Source organism: Aquarana catesbeiana, linkage group LG05 (assembly GCF_042186555.1).
Source record: "Aquarana catesbeiana isolate 2022-GZ linkage group LG05, ASM4218655v1, whole genome shotgun sequence".
In the NCBI taxonomy this organism is placed as follows: domain Eukaryota; kingdom Metazoa; phylum Chordata; class Amphibia; order Anura; family Ranidae; genus Aquarana; species Aquarana catesbeiana.
The window spans coordinates 54255439-54269775 of record NC_133328.1 but is presented as its reverse complement, the minus strand read 5'-3'; the positions used below and the strand labels follow the sequence as shown (position 1 = coordinate 54269775).

General features: G+C 44.1%; 1 protein-coding gene across 1 annotated transcript in view; it reads left to right on the top strand.

The window, feature by feature from the left end:
* LOC141144255 (LIM zinc-binding domain-containing Nebulette) overlaps positions 1 to 14337 on the top strand; it is a 395409-nt gene that overhangs the window by 151317 nt on the left and 229755 nt on the right. The window lies entirely within an intron of this gene.

Sequence of the window (14337 nt, the reverse complement as noted above, 5' to 3'; positions counted from 1 at the left end):
TGTTACCTACCCGCAACCCAGAACCCACCAGGGTTCCCCCACGGCGGCTAAGGGGGACGTGCAAACAATGGACATCTATGTAAATTCAATGGTAATAATGTATAAATATTATACAACCGTAAAACAGCCATAAAGAGGGAAAGAAAAAAAGGGGGAATGGGAAGAAGAGAGTGAAAAGGAGGGAAATGGGAGGGAGGGGGGAGGGAAGGAGGAAGGGGATGGAAAATGGGGATAGAAGGGGAGGGGGGGGGTAGGTAAAGGGAGGAGGGGGGAGGGGGAACAGAGGAGGGAGGGAAAGGAAGGGGGCTTCTTCAATTTGCCTTAATTTGACAATAGTACTCCATATTTTGTTTATACCTAATCTATACCCCCAGAGGCTACAACTTTTTCCAAGTTGCAGTAACAGTTAGAGGAACTTAAAAGACATGGTTAAATAAAACCTGAGCCTGCTCTGTGGCTGTTAGAATACTTAAATAGTGACTGCAGCTGATTGGCTACAGAGTGCAGAGGTAAGTAATGCAAAGAGTGCAGAGATCAGAAGTAAATAATGCACAGGATGCAGAAGTCAGGAGCAAGTAACACAAGCCACATAGAATACAGGGGTCAGGAGTAGGGATGAGCTTCGTGTTCGAGTCGAACCCATGTTCGACTCGAACATCGGCTGTTCGATCGTTCGCCGAATTGCGAACGATATGGGCCGTTCGCGCCAAATTCGTGTGGCGCGTCACGGCCCATAATTCACTGCGGCATCGCAGTGCATTGCTTGCTGATGATTGGCCAAGCATGCACTATGACCCGCATGCTTGGCCAATCACAGCGCCGCCTTAACAGAGAGCCATAATTGGCCAAAGCCAAGGAGGCTTTGGCCAATTATGGCTCAGGGGATTTAGTACACGCCCCACACTATATAAGGCCGCCTGCACGGCGGCCCTGTGCAGTGTGTTCCGGTGTGCTTAGAGAGAGAGAGACAGTGTCATTTCATTTGAGTTAGCTAGATTAGGCAGGACAGTCAGTCAGTTAGCTGCACTTAAAGTGTATTGTGTATATATATGCATCCCAGGTGTTGCATATATATATATATATATACACTGTATTCAGTTTAGCTAGATCCGTTCCTGTTATCTTCTAGACTATTTACATTTAGTGCAGTGCGTCCTGCTCACAGTGTTCAGCTAGATCCGTTCCTGTTATATTCCTACTGACAGGCAGGCTTGTCTTGTTACAGTATTTTGAAGAAAATTACTGGTGTTCTTTTGATCCTATTAGTACCACAGTCAGGCAGCTAGACTATTTACATTTAGTGCAGTGCGTCCTGCTCACAGTGTTCAGCTAGATCCGTTCCTGTTATCTTCTTACTGACAGGCAGGCTTGTCTTGTTACAGTATTTTAAAGAAAATTACTGGTGTTCTTTTGATCCTATTAGTACCACAGTCAGGCAGCTAGACTATTTACAGTTAGTGCAGTGCGTCCTGCCCACAGTGTTCTGCTAAACCTACAAGTAAGTGGGGTGCGTCCTGCTCACAGTGTTCAGCTAAACCTACAAGCTAGTGGGGTGCGTCCTGCTCACAGTGTTCAGCTAGATCCGTTTCTGTTATCTTCTTACTAACAGGCAGGCTTGTCTTGTTACAGTAAATACAGCTACCTGAAGAAAATTGCTGGTGTTCTTTTGATCCTATTAGTACCACAGTCAGGCAGCTAGACTATTTACAGTTAGTGCAGTGCGTCCTGCTCACAGTGTTCTGCTAAACCTACAAGTTAGTGGGGTGCGTCCTGCTCACAGTGTTCAGCTAAACCTACAAGTTAGTGGGGTGCGTCCACCTCACAGTGTTCAGCTAAACCTACAAGCTAGCGGGGTGCGTCCTGCTCACAGTGTTCAGCTAGATCCGTTCCTGTTATCTTCTTACTGACAGGCAGGCTTGTCTTGTTACAGCAAATACAGCTACCTGAAGAAAATTGCTGGTGTTCTTTTGATCCTATTAGTACCACAGTCAGGCAGCTAGACTATTTACAGTTAGTGCAGTGCGCCCTGCTCACAGTGTTCTGCTAAACCTACAAGTTAGTGGGGTGCGTCCTGCTCACAGTGTTCAGCTAAACCTACAAGTTAGTGGGGTGCGTCCACCTCACAGTGTTCAGCTAAACCTACAAGCTAGTGGGGTGCGTCCTGCTCACAGTGTTCAGCTAGATCCGTTTCTGTTATCTTCTTACTGACAGGCAGGCTTGTCTTGTTACAGTAAATACAGCTACCTGAAGAAAATTGCTGGTGTTCTTTTGATCCTATTAGTACCACAGTCAGGCAGCTAGACTATTTACAGTTAGTGCAGTGCGTCCTGCTCACAGTGTTCTGCTAAACCTACAAGTTAGTGGGGTGCGTCCTGCTCACAGTGTTCAGCTAGATCCGTTCCTGTTATCTTCTTACTGACAGGCAGGCTTGTCTTGTTACAGTATTTTAAAGAAAATTGCTGGTGTTCTTTTGATCCTATTAGTACCACAGTCAGGCAGCTAGACTATTTACAGTTAGTGCAGTGCGTCCTGCTCACAGTGTTCTGCTAAACCTACAAGTTAGTGGGGTGCATCCTGCTCACAGTGTTCAGCTAAACCTACAAGTTAGTGGGGTGCGTCCACCTCACAGTGTTCAGCTAAACCTACAAGCTAGTGGGGTGCGTCCTGCTCACAGTGTTCAGCTAGATCCGTTCCTGTTATCTTCTTACTGACAGGCAGGCTTGTCTTGTTACAGTATTTTAAAGAAAATTACTGATGTTCTTTTGATCCTATTAGTACCACAGTCAGGCAGCTAGACTATTTACAGTTAGTGCAGTGCGTCCTGCTCACAGTGTTCTGCTAAACCTACAAGTTAGTGGGGTGCGTCCTGCTCACAGTGTTCAGCTAAACCTACAAGTTAGTGGGGTGCGTCCACCTCACAGTGTTCAGCTAAACCTACAAGCTAGTGGGGTGCGTCCTGCTCACAGTGTTCAGCTAGATCCGTTTCTGTTATCTTCTTACTGACAGGCAGGCTTGTCTTGTTACAGTAAATACAGCTACCTGAAGAAAATTGCTGGTGTTCTTTTGATCCTATTAGTATCACAGTCAGGCAGCTAGATTATTTACAGTTAGTGCAGTGCGTCCTGCTCACAGTGTTCTGCTAAACCTACAAGTTAGTGGGGTGCGTCCACCTCACAGTGTTCAGCTAAAGCTACCTGTAGAAGGTTGGTGGTGTTCTCATACTACAGGCAGGCAGTTGATTTTGCTAGCTGCAGTATCAGTACATATATATATATATATATATATCCCAGCTTAGTGCAGCTACAGGCCATTAGTATGTCTGGAAGGCCAAGAAGGAGAGGCAGTCAGTCACAAGCCAATAAGAGAGGGCAAGCAGGCTCTGTGTCTAGTGCTGGTCGTGGAGACGGTGCATCCTCATCAGCACGTGGCCATGGGACATGCTTGGCCTTTTTTTCGGCAGCTGGCCATGTTGAGCCGCAACATGCGGAAGACTTGGTCGAGTGGATGACCAAGCCGTCCTCATCCTCCTCATCCTCTCTCACCCATGCCCAGGGTACTTTGTCTGGCAAAGCAGCGGCCTCTTCCCTCGGCTCAATGTCATCAGTGACTCCTTCCCTAGCCCCACCATGTCCTCCTGAGGAGTCCCTCGAACTGTTTGACCACAGTGTTGGGTACATGCTCCAGGAGGATGCCCAGCGTTTGGAAGGCTCTGATGATGATACTGAGCTCGATGAAGGCAGTAACACGAGCACGGACAGAGGGGGTGCCCAAGAAGGACAGCAATCTGGCAGTCATGCTCCCCCTGCTGCAGCATACTGCCAGGTTTGCTCCAGTGATGAGGAGGGAGGGGATGATGAGGTCACTGACTCAACGTGGTGCCTGATAGGAGAGAGGAGGAGGAGGAGGAGGCGGCACATCACCAACAAGGCAGGATGCCCTCCAGGGGCCAGCCTAAGGGCAGCACATTGACTGCATCACACCCCAAAGCTCCACATGTGCAGGGCGCTGCAGTCTCTGCGCGTTATTCAAAAAGTTCTTTGGTGTGGGCCTTTTTTGAGATGAGTGCATCAGATCGCACCGCTGCTATTTGCAACATATGTCTCAAGCGTATCTCGCGTGGCCAAAACATCTCCCGCTTGGGTACCACATGCTTGACCAGACATATGTTGACCTGCCATGCAGTTCATTGGCAAGCGTATCTAAAAGACCCACACCAAAGAACAAAGAGGACCTCTGCTTGCTCCTCATCAGCTGAGATTTCCAACCCCACTAGACCTTCAGTCCTCTCTGAGACCTGCACTGAGAGGAATGAAGGTGTAGAATTAGGTGTGTCACAGCCACGTACTTGTGGGCAATCTGATTTTGGTACACCGACATCAGATTGTACCAGGCAAATTTCCCTGCCCCAGCTGCTGCACCGCCGAAAGAAGTTTGCTCCCAGCCATCCACATGCCCAACGGTTGAATGCTAGCTTGGCAAAATTGCTAGCACTTCAACTGCTGCCTTTTCAGTTGGTAGACTCTGCCCCCTTCCGTGAGTTTGTGGAATGTGCGGTTCCTCAGTGGCAGGTACCCAAACGCCACTTTTTCTCACGGAAGGCGATTCCGGCTCTCTACCAGCATGTGGAAGGCAATGTCCATGCCTCGCTGGACAGGGCGGTCAGCGGTAAGGTGCATATTACCGCTGACTCATGGTCCAGCAGGCATGGACAGGGACGTTACCTAAGTTTCACGGCGCATTGGGTGACTCTGCTGGCAGCTGGGAAGGATGCAGGACAAGGTGCAGTAGTGTTGGAGGTTGTTCCGCCACCACGCCTCCAAAATGCTAATGATTGTGACACACCTCTCTCCTCCACCCCCTCCTCTTCTTCTTCCTCCATGGCCTCTTCCTCGGAACCAGCGGTGCTCCGTAGTCGTTCAAGGGGCTACGCAAGTACGCAGGCCAAAAGATGCCATGCGGTGCTTGAGCTGGTGTGCTTGGGGGACAGGAGCCACACTGGGGCAGAGGTTCTGTCAGCTCTGCAGGGGCAGGTTCAGAGGTGGTTGACGCCACGCCAACTTAAGGCAGGAATGGTGGTTTGCGACAATGGCACCAACCTCCTCTCTGCCCTCCGACAGGGACAAATGACCCATGTGCCCTGTTTGGCTCACGTCCTTAACTTGGTGGTGCAGCGGTTCTTGGGCAGGTACCCGGGCTTACAGGATGTCCTGAGGCAGGCCAGGAAAGTCTGTGTGCATTTCCGCCGGTCATATAATGCCAGTGCTCGGCTGACGGACCTCCAAAAGGAGTTTAACCTGCCCAAGAACCGCCTAATCTGTGACATGCCCACCAGGTGGAACTCAACGTTGGCCATGCTGCAGCGGCTGCACACGCAGCAGAGGGCCATCAATGAGTGCCTGTGCGACTATGGCACCAGGACAGGGTCAGGGGAGCTTGTTTTTTTTCCCCACGCCAGTGGGCCATGATCAGGGATGCATGCACTGTCCTGTCACCATTTGAGGAGGCCACGAGGATGGTGAGCAGTGACAGTGCATGCATCAGTGACACTGTCCCCCTTGTCCACCTGTTGGAGCACACGCTGCGTGGAATAATGGACAGGGCACTTGAGGCAGAACAGAGGCAGGAAGAGGAGGACTTCCTTAGCTCTCAAGGCCCCCTTTATCCAGACAGTGTTCCTGCGTGCCCGCAGATCACACAGGAAGAGGACGAGGAGGAAGAGGAGGAGGAGGAGGAGGAAGATTGTGTCAGTATGGAGGTGGAGCCTGGCACTCAGCATCAGCAGCAGTCTTTAAGGGATCAGTCCCAAGAAACACATGGACTTGTACGTGGCTGGGAGGAGGTGGCTGCGGACCATGTCGTCCTTAGTGACCCAGAGGACTCCGGACCGAATGCCTCAGCAAACCTACGCTGCATGGCCTCCCTGATCCTGCAAAGCCTGCGTAAGGATCCTCGTATTCGTGGTATCAAGGAGAAGGACCAATACTGGCTGGCAACCCTCCTTGATCCACGTTACAAGGGTAAGGTTGCGGACCTTATCTTGCCATCGCAGAGGGAGCAGAGGATGAAACATCTTCGGGAGGCCTTGCAGAAAGGTCTGTGCAACGCGTTCCCAGAGACTGGGAGGTTACAAACTCCTGTTTCTGGACAACGTGTTGCTGAGGCTTCGGTCAGTCAAAGAAGGAGCGGTGGAGAAGGTGGCCGTCTGACCGATGCGTTCAGACAATTTTTTGGTCCGCAGCCCCAAGGTATGATCGGTTCCAGCAACCATCGCCAGCGTCTGTTTTACATGGTGCAGGAATACCTAGGGGCAAGATCAGACTTGGACACCTTTCCCACCGAAAATCCTCTGGGTTACTGGGTCTTGAGGATGGATCACTGGCCAGAGCTTGCACAGTATGCAATTGAGCTACTGGCCTGTCCTGCATCCAGCGTTCTTTCGGAACGCACATTCAGTGCTGCTGGAGGCGTGGTAACCGATCACAGGGTGCGTCTGTCCACTGACTCGGTCGATCGACTGACCTTCATAAAAATGAATGAGTCTTGGATCACCACCAGCTACCAAGCACCTGATGCTGATGTAACCGAATAATTTTTTTTGAAATCTCAGATCCCTTCAAAGACTGCCTATGCTGATGCTGAGTGACTATCCCTGAGTAATTATCCTCTTCCTCCTCAATCATCACGCTGATAGCTTGTAAGAACATTTTTGGTTCTGGGTGCCACCACCAGTGCCTAAGGCACAATTTTTCAGCCCCTGTTTAACAGGGGCGTGTAATTACGATTTTTGATGTAATACTTTGCAGCAGGGCTCGTTCCTGCATTCCAACTAGAGTGTCTGTGAGGGGTTGCAGTGTTGTGGCACCAGCACCAGTGCCTAAGGCCCAATTTTTCAGCCCTTGTTTAACAGGGGCGTGTAATTACAATTTTTGATGCAATACTTTGCAGCAGGGCTCGTTCCTGCATTCCAACTAGAGTGTCTGTGAGGGGTTGCAGTGTTGTGGCACCAGCACCAGTGCCTAAGGCCTAATTTTTCAGCTCCTGTTCAACAGGGGCATGTAATTACAATTCTTGATCTAATATTTCACAGCAGAGCCCTGTGAGGGCTTACAGTGTTGTGGCCACAGCAACACCTAAGGCCCAAATTTCTGCTGAGTATATAGGGCAGGACCCTACTTTCAAACAACTAACTTACAAACGACTCCTACTTGCAAACGGAAGGAGACAACAGGAAGTGAGAATAAATCTACCCCTAGGAAGGGAAATTCTCTCCTGTAAGAGTTAATATGGGAAAAACATTTCTCCTTTCCACTGATGCTTTCCAATCCATTGGGACAAAAAGTGAGGTGAAATCTTCTGAAGAGGAGGAAAGACAGCAAAACAAATGTCACAGGGGTGATAACCCTTCCCTATGTTTTCCAAAAAGCTTAAAAAAGATTTTTTGGCTGGAGCTAAACACGTTAAAAATGTACCCGTTCAAAATTACAAAGAGATTCTACTTAACAACAAACCTACAGCCTGTATACTGCTGTTCAGAGTATATAGGGCCTGGTGGCCCCACACCTTTCCTTATTTTAATTTGGGTGCGGGGTTCCCCTTAATATCCATACAAGACCCAAAGGGCCTGGTAATGGACTGGGGGGTACCCATGCCGTTTGTCTCACTGATTTTCATCCATATTGCCAGGACCCGACATTACATTAAACCCGCAAGCAGTTTTAAATGAGATTTTTTCCTTTAAAAATGACATTTGGTGCAGGGACTGTTCTAAACACGGGAAACACGCGTCACTTTACAGGCATACTATAGACACCCCTCAGGTACGATATTTAAAGGAATATTTCACTTTTTTTTTTTACTTTAAGCATCATTAAAATCACTGCTCCCGAAAAAACGGCCGTTTTTAAAAGTTTTTTTTGCATTGATACATGTCCCCTGGGGTAGGACCCGGGTCCCCAAACCCTTTTTAGGACAATACCATGCAAATTAGCCTTTAAAATGAGCACTTTTGATTTCGAACGTTCGAGTCCCATAGACGTCAATGGGGTTCTAACGTTCGTGCGAACTTTCGGTCCGTTCGCAGGTTCTGGTGCGAACCGAACCGGGGGGTGTTCGGCTCATCCCTAGTCAGGAGTTTGTGACACACAGAGTGGAGGAGTCAGAGGTAAGTAACATACAGTGTATGGGGCCCAGGAGTGCAGGGATCAGGGGTAGTTAATGCACGGAGTGCAGGAATCAGAAGTAAATAACAAAGGGAGCACAGGAGTCAGGAATAGGTAATGCACAGGGTGCCGGTGTCAGGAGTAAGTAACACGCAGATGTCTGAGGTCACGAGTAAGTAAAACAAAAATTTCAAAAAATAAGAGACACAGATTGCAGAGATTTAGGAATGAGTTACGCAGAGAGTGCAGGGGTCAAGAGTAGGTAACACACAACTAGTGACTATTGATGAAGTGTAAAGAAATCATATGCAAGTTATCCATGGTTTTGCCTTAGAGATTATCCTTAACAGGCTTTACTTTCATAAGGTTTGTACAAGATGGGTTCCGAAACAGCTTACCGAAGAGCACAGCCCAATTGTTTGGCCATCTGTCAACCCATACTGGACCACTATGCTAATTAAAATATAACTATAGGCAAAACTTTTTTTTAGTTTTGGATGGAGTGGTGATGGATTTGAAAACCCATGAAGTTGTTATTGCTATATGTGCCCCTGTTAAGGGTATTTACTCTCTCTATTTGTCCTGTTTACCATTATCGTCGAAAGTGAAAGTAAAAGTAAAAGAAAATCCCAGATTTTGGGTTGTCCCCAGAAAAGTATTAGAGGGGAAATATTCCAATGGGGACACTAGTTCTGATGACCTGGGGGTCCCCAAGGAATTTCCATAATTTGCAAGGATTTCCATTCTATTGCTGTTTTGGCTATGGGACAGGAAGTGAAGGTAAATCTCCCCAATGGGACACAGATGGCAAAAAAAAACAAAAAAACTGACAAGGGTTATGACCCTCCCTTACGCTATGCAAAATGAAAAAAATAAAATAAAAACTTTTGCATATAGTTCTACTTTAAGGTGGAGCTTTTTTGAAAAGAATAGTCACTGGTGCTGAAACATGGATTCATCATTTGAACCAAATGCCAAGAGGTCATTGATTTGTCATAGACCAGCATGTGCAAGAAGCAGTGCCTGCGTGGCTGAGGGATGACCAAAACATTTTTAAAACTAGTGCATTGTAAAGCAAAGGGACTATGTTGAAAAATGTAACTGTGAGGGAGATGGGCGGAGCCTAGCGGAGCAGACATGCATTGTTAGAGCTCCGCACCACTGAGGAGAGAAGAGAAGGACAAAGCGGAGCCTGCAGGCTCAAAAGGTATCCATTTGAGCCTTTTTGCCCCAGGGAACAAACTGTGAAAGTTTGGGCAGGAAATATGGTACTGGGAGGAAACCGTGGCAGAAATAAAAATCGCCTCACAAAGAGCTCACAGGCACTCACTGCAGCTGAAGCAGCTCCAGTCACCTCACAAGATACAGCATCAGGGCGCTCTCACAGACAGAAAATGTCACAGCAAGACTCTCCATTTGAGTCAGATACAGAACAAATCCTCTCACAAACTTCTCCACAAGCCTCCTCAGCATCCCCAGTAATATTATTACAATTTGAAAAGATGCTTCATAAGGCTTTAAAACAAACCTCAGACCAAATAACAAAAAGCCTAACCAAAGAAATAAGAGAGCTGGGAAACAGCACTGCAGCCTTAGAAATAAAAATGGCTGAAATTGAAATTACAACCCAAGTAAATATAACAGAATTGGAACAATTAAAAGAAGAGAATTTAATACTTCAAACTAAGCTCGAAGATTACGAAAATAGAGCCAGACGTTCAAACTTGCGCATAAGGGGAATACCTGAAACTGTGACAGACCTGCAATCTACTATTACTGCTCTATTACAAGAACTAAAGCCAGATATCCCTATTGAACGTTTAGAACTGGACAGAGTACACAGAGCCCTCACAGCCAAAAAGAAAGATGGACCCCCACGTGATATAATCACAAAATTTCATTATTACAGAACGAAAGAACAAATACTAATTGCTGCAAGAGAAAAAAAGGAACTTAATTTTCAAGGACACAATTATCAAATTTTTGCTGACCTATCCCAACTTACTATTACTAAAAGACGATCCATGAAACCCCAACTAATGGAACTGCAACGCCACAACATTATGTATCAATGGGGCTTCCCCTTTTCAGTCAGATTTAACTACCAAGATACAATTTACAGAAGCAGATCAGCAGATGAACTACAACAAACCCTTTTAAAATTAAATCTGACAGAACCCACAAGCAGCAACACTCCCACACGCAGAAGAATGGCGTCATCTTCACCTTCAGGCAGCACCCAGAAAATATCAGAACAAAATGGGAATCATCATTCTCACAAAAGAGGCCGTTATGCCACATCATCCATGGACCAAGAAGATTCAATGGACTGACATCCTAATTCCTGATATCTCTTCATTTATTATACTAAGAGATGGTTCTCTATAAAAAACCTGTATTTATAACTGAATGTAACTGCATTCCAGTTATATTTCTTATTACTTCTGATTCATATATCCTTAGAATATATAAGTGAAATAAGGAAATTCTTGTTCAGTTATATATTATCAGGTAATAACAATAGATTTATTACTTTTTAGGACAAATATGTTCAATAATCCAGAAGTAATGGAAGCTTTTTCTTTCTTTTCTTAAAACAAATATATTATTACCTAACTAGTTCCTAGAATTATGTTTTTGTTTATTCTAATCTGAAGCAATACAACCTCAATTTTATGAGTTAACATATCTAAACAGTTACATATGAATAAAATATGTAATTGTTTACTCTAAAAGGGTTAAAATCCCAAAATAATTCAAACTATCTTCATCAATACCAAAGTTATTAACAGTACCTTTCTAACTGAATTATTTAGCCTAGGGCAAGACTAACCATATACAACCACCCTGGAATAAATAATTTTAACAAAAACTATATTCTGCACTCCAATTAATGAAACATCATTTTGATGTCTTTTGACATAGCACTTCTCTCCTGTAAGCGAAAGATCTGTGTACCCCCATTAGCCCTCCTCATTCTCCCAACCATAGTATGTGGGAGTGTGACGAAGGCACTTATTCCCCTGAGAGAGATATTTATTCTCTTTCACGGGTAAATTGTGATTACTTGCAAAAAATAATTTATACAATGTATCATCTAATCTCATATGTTTTTTGTTTACTCTTTACTCCAGAATTCACTGGTTTCTTTTCTATCTTTTCATCTCTTCAGTCCACACAGGTTGATCTGCACAGTCAGCTCTGCATAACAAAAAGTAAGTCAAAACTATTTGATCTGTTGCCATGGCACCACTGAATATACTTTCCCTGAATGTTCAGGGAATAAATGTCCCTCAAAAAAGGACCAAAGCCTTCCGTACTTTCCATAACAAGAAGGCTCACATAGTATGCCTCCAAGAAACACACTTCACCAAAGATTCTACTCCAAAATATATTTCTTCTTTTTATCAACAAATTTACACGGCTTCTGCCTGTACCAAGCAAAGGGGAACTCTAATTGCATTTCACCGATCCACACCATTCACCTTATCATCAGAAATTAAAGACCCAGAAGGTAGATACCTGATACTCATGGGTTATATAATGGATACAGCAATCACGGTGATTTCCTACTACGCTCCTAACAAACAACCTACACCATTCCTCTCACATATATTACAAGTGATTAATACACACAAAATAGGAACAGTGATAATGTGTGGGGATTCGAACCAGGTCCTCCTCCCATTTCTAGATAAATCACCTTTTACACCATCCAAAATAACCTCTAGATTACCGTTTTCTCAACTTCTTTCCAAATACAATCTGGTGGATTCGTGGAGAGAAAGTAACCCAATGAAAAAGAAATTCACTTATTTCTCGCACCCTCATCAAACCTTCACCAGAATAGAGCATATTTTTCTAACAATAGGAATGATACCAGAAATTATTGCATCAGATATAATTCCGATTCCGTGGTCTGACCATAATGCAGTATACACTACTATAGCCTCAGCCATACCAAAAGCGCATGACCCAACGTGGTACTTACCGGACATAATGCTCAAACACCCACTACATCAGATGGCCATTGAACAAGCTTTAAAGGAATACATATCAATTAATAATACAACAGACATCTCCCCAATAACACTGTGGGAAGCTCATAAGCCTGTCTTGCGTGGTACAATACAAAGACAAATGGCACTATTTAAACGAGAACGCAAAAATCTAGCAAAAAAACTAGAACTCAATTTTAATGCAGCCTACATATCATTTCAAGATAATCCATCTCAGAGTACAAAATCTCATCTGGAAAAATCTAGATTGGAATACGATCTATTTCTCACTGAGTCAGTTGATAAATCCCTCAAACGCTCCAAACACAATTTCTACATGAATACAAACAAACCAGGTACATATTTGGCTCGGGCATTAAATTCAACTAACAAATCTTTCAAACCAATACGTTTGAAATTATCAAAAAATGTTTACACTTGTAATCCAGTTAAAATAGTCCATAAATTTCACTCACATCTCGCAACTTTATACAAGACAAACAATGAATTTAATCCTACAGAGACTGAATCCTTCTTCTCAAAAATAACCTTACCTGAGTTATCTCAGAATCAAAAAAGCAGTTTGGATGAGCCTATAACTATAGATGAAGTTGCTAACGCCATAAAAGACCTAAAACTTAACAAAAGACCAGGCCCAGACGGCTACTCGGCTTTATACTATAAAACATTCTCAGAAATACTCTCTCCCATTCTCACTGAAACTTTTAACAAACTTCTAGATGGACATTCTTTTCGGCAAGAAACACTAATGGCAATTGTTTGTATGATCCCAAAACCCCTTTCTGATGATACTTCCTGTGTGAATTATCGGCCTATCTCTCTGTTAAACCTCGATATTAAATTATTAGCAAAAATAATAGCAAAACGCCTCAATAGCATTATAGGAAAATTAATACATAGAGATCAAGTAGGCTTCATGCCAAATAGACAGGCAGGCGATAATTTACGCAGGGCAGTGTTATTGGCACATATTGCTAAAAAACGGAAAATCCCTTTATGTTTTCTATCTCTCGATATTAAGAGGGCATTTGACACAGTATCCTGGCAATATATGCAATATTCATTACAAAAATGGGGTTTTGGACCCCACTTTTTAACATGGATCAAAGCATTATATAATAAACCCAAAGCCTATATAAAATATGCTGGATACAAATCTGAAGCCTTTAATATCGAAAGAGGTACCCGACAGGGTTGCCCATTATCTCCCTTATTATTTGCCCTTATACTCGAACCCATGGCCCAATACATCAGAACAAACCAAACTATAACTGGCATTGAAGTAGGAGGTATTACACACAAATTATGTATATTTGCAGACGATATATTACTTTTTCTATCATCACCACAGGTCTCTGGTCCTAACTTAATACCAGCTCTTGATGGATTTGCAGCCCTATCCGGCCTTATGATTAATCCTAAGAAATGCCTAGTGCTTAATATTTCACTCACAAACATGGAATTGATCCCGGCTAGGGCTGCACTCCCATTCACATGGGCAGAAAAATCAATCCCATATCTTGGAATTCATTTAACAGCATCCCATTCTGACTTATTCTCAACCAATTATCCTCCTGTATTAAGACAGATCACAAATCTAATAAAACAATGGTCGCAACTTCCTTTATCCTGGATAGGGAAGATTAATGCAATCAAAATGACTATTCTACCCAAATTGCTTTATCTATTCAGAGTCCTCCCTATTCCAATTCCTTCCTATTTTTTGAGAATAGTACAAAAAAGAGCAACTTCGTTTATATGGGGCTCTTCTAAACCACGTATACCTATACACACACTACATCTTCCCAAAAATAAAGGAGGCCTGGGATACCCTAATTTTACTAACTACTACAGAGCAGCACATTTGGCCAGTCTGTCCAAATGCCATGCAAAACAGGAAATCCCATTATGGGTATTTATAGAGGCTTCAGAAAATGACCCTCTATTAATATCAAATTTATTATGGCTTGATCCTAAAGACTGCTTTAAAATTCATAATCCCATAACTAAACACTTCTTATCTCTCTGGGATAAACTAAAAACCAAATATCAGTTACAATCTCCACACAATCCTCTCCTTTCTTTTATCAGAAATCCGGCCTTTTATCCGGCATGGATCTACCCAAATTCTTTTAAAGCTTGGACAACATCAGGCATTC